Raw genomic sequence first — 3656 nt, forward strand, 5'->3', positions numbered from 1 at the left:
GTTTTCATTAGTACAACGTAGCTTCCTGAGGAGTGTTGTGCGAAAACTAGTTCGAAGTACGATATTTGTTCATCATTTTTTCCATATCACATTTTTTCTTTCTTCCATGTTCTTCACTGCCTTCGTATCCACTCGTTTTTTTAATACAATAAAAGCCTTTGTGAAATATCGGTTCAGCTCGTTCTGTTGATCGCAATTCTAAAATAATAATAATAATACGAAGTAGTGGTTGCGACTGCGGCGATGATTTGTAAGAAAGGGTTTGCTCCCCACACCGGAGCTCGCGCTATTCCGCCGACTTTACTTGACACTTGACTGACTCACTCCGCGAGCTCCGGTGTGGGGAGCAAACCCTTTCTTAATAATAATAATAATAATAATAATAATTCAAACAGTAGTTTGGAGGCGGTGGGAAAACAGTTTCGTAATACGTATTCGCATGCAACGACGCAAATCCACACAATTCAGTAGACACTTTTTCTATCAAACGTTTTCTTTCCCTTCTCTTCAGGATAGTACAGGGAATGTTGGAAATTAGAAAAACACATAACTATATAGAGAATGAAAGAAGGAAAAAGTCAACACTTCAACATAGGTGTTAAAAATGATTAAAGTGTTAAAAACTCAAAAACAAACAGCTGCAAGTTGTAGACAAACACGTTGAACACATCAGGGAACACTTGTCACACTTTCACGAGGTGCGACACTAAACAACTGCAACGATAACACATTCTCCTTCTGTACACATAGTTCTGGATCTAGTTTACGAATAATATACAGAGCTTCTAACACAGCAAGATGTAACTTAGACTTTCCACGAGTCAAAATCGAAAAGATATCATCACTATACAACTTACGACAACTAGCACTGCCCGACAAATGACGCTTGATGGACGATGTCCGAGTTTTTAACACTTTAATCATTTTTAACACCTATGTTGAAGTGTTGACTTTTTCTTTCTTTCATTCTCTATATAGTTATGTGTTTTTCTAATTTCCAACATTCCCTGTACTATCCTGAAGAGAAGGGAAAGAAAACGTTTGATAGAAAAAGTGTCTACTGAATTGTGTGGATTTGCGTCGTTGCATGCGAATACGTATTACGAAATAATAATAATAATAATATTTGAAACTCGGGTATTGAGCCAATAATAAAAGTAGAAAGGAAAAGGACATATGGAAACGAGTTAAGAGTAACTCTCCACCACTGTAACTAGATACTATATACAGTCAGAAAGTGCAACAACTAGGCACAAAACTGACAGAGTACTGAGACATTCGACGTCCTGACACCTAGCTTCAACACATCTCCGTAGCGCTAACTGACTTGCCTTCCCCTCTTTGGTCTTTCCATAACCTTGAACCTTCCAAGTTGGAAGGCTGTCGGTTAGCGCTACGGAGATGTGTTGAAGCTAGGTGTCAGGACGTCGAATGTCTCAGTACTCTGTCAGTTTTGTGCCTAGTTGTTGCACTTTCTGACTGTATATAGTATCTAGTTACAGTGGTGGAGAGTTACTCTTAACTCGTTTCCATATGTCCTTTTCCTTTCTACTTTTAATAATAATATTAATAATTAATGCGGCTTGTCCATTCGCCTTCATGCATGACCATTGGGCCTAGTTCCCCGTTTATTGTGCGAATTCAAATAAACCAAACAACCAACCAACCTACCAACCAACAGCTGGAGGCAAGGTAGAGCAGGTGGTGCCGTGAGAAGCTCTGGAGGAAGACGATCCTGATGACTGATGACTGATGAATGGTGATTGTGATGATGACCTTTTGTTTTATCTCGCAAATCCAAACGGGAATTTCTTCCAAATAGCAAGGTAGCGAAGAGATAAAGTATAAGAGAGGGAAGAGGGGGGGGGGGGGGAGGGAGAGGGAAGAGGTGTATGTAGACATGACTTGTTTGTGTATATGTACTGGAATTGTTAGTCAGCTGGAGATCATTCTAAGGATCTAGTGTTCCACCCCTCTCAATGATGGCGGACAGAAATGATCAGGTACCGATTGTCCAGCTCTATGCTGCAAGATCAACACCTGAATCCATGTACATCTCCTTCGTAGAGCAATCAGTGTTTTGAGTAGCTCGAAGGAGTCGGCTGAGGTTCTTTCTCAAAATAGGATACGCCGATAGACCTGCGAACACTGGGCGGGCTTGTCTGATGCAGGGTTCTACCGGCTTACTCACTTGAATTGATGGGATTTCATTTAATATCATTGAGCAGGACTGTAATGTCTACACAGTAGTCAGTAGGTCTACTGCTCCATGAAATCCAGTCACATACACATATCAGCGTCTCAAGTTAGTTTGCTCCTTCCACAGTACTGGGCTGCGAAAGGGTAGAAATCAGTCCTGGGTTCGCAGGAGTGGGACTGAGCAGTTACCGGCGCGCACTCGAGTGACGCTAGACTCGGAGAGGGACTGAGCAGCTACCGGCGCGCACTCGAGTGACGCGACTGTGTTTTCACCAGGCCAGGGAGTCTATGACCAGATGACTCCCAGACGTCGACCCTGGTCTTTCAGTGAGCAGCACAGTCTGTACTGCACTGTACAATGCAATAGGGCTTGAAAGTGATGACGTCAGAAACGGCCTGGGAGTAGTAAATTGACATCAGATTTCTATTTTGGATCCACTAAGGTGTGACTTTGCTATTGCCTCAGTATGTGGGTGCATAGCAACCCACTCATGTCGTATGCAGGTGCAATTTTTACTTCGCCACCAGTTGTCACCCCGCCCCCACTAGCCAAATCAGTCAGTTTCACTGGCAACATCACCTTGCTGTGAGTGAGACCGCTTGAAATGTGCTTGGATCCATACAAAAACTGGATCCAGGTGGATCCAGTTTTCGAATTTTTCAAATTGTTGCTATGCCATTGCTATGGAGTGACGTAGCACTTTCAAGCCCTCATGTGTATTGGTGAGTGTACGTGTGTGTGTCGGTCGTGGCAACGAGGTCAGATCAGCTGAGTCCCAGCACTAATAGTAATACACGGCGCTCACACCCTGTCTGTACCGCGGCTAGTACCCTGGTTCACCGGACCCAAACCGCTTATAGAGCTTGAAAGTGATGACGTCAAAAACGGTCAGGGAGTAGTAAGTTCACATCAGATTTCTATTTTGGATCCAGTAAGGTGTGACTTTGCTATTGCCTCAGTGTGTGGGTGCATAGCAACCCACGCGTCGAATGCAGGTGTGACTTTTTCTTAGCCACCAGTTGTCACCCCACCCCCATAGCCGGCCAACGCAGTCAATTTTACTGGCTAGTAATAACTAGTATCACCTTGCTGTGAGTAAGACCGCTTGAAGTGTGCTTGGATCCATACAAAAACTGGATCTAGATCCAGTTTTTGAATTTTTGAAATTGTTGCTATGCTGTGACGTAGCACTTTCAAGCCCTTGTCTATACTCAGCCTAGACTAGTACTAGTCGGGTTCACACCTTGCACCGCGGCTAGCGCCGCCGCCCGGGTTCACTGAACAGTCAGTGCTTGTTGTACTTGTACTTGTAGCGCTACAAAAAAAGTTGTAGCCTTGTCAGGCTTGAGTAGTTCTAGTCTAGATCTACAAGTCGACAGATTACGTACACACTGCCACCACTATGTACCAGCTAGCTGCATGCTGGTGCAGGATAGGCACAGGCAAGCAGTGCAAG

This window comes from Sycon ciliatum, chromosome 10 (genome assembly GCF_964019385.1).
Source record: "Sycon ciliatum chromosome 10, ocSycCili1.1, whole genome shotgun sequence".
NCBI classification, from domain to species: domain Eukaryota; kingdom Metazoa; phylum Porifera; class Calcarea; order Leucosolenida; family Sycettidae; genus Sycon; species Sycon ciliatum.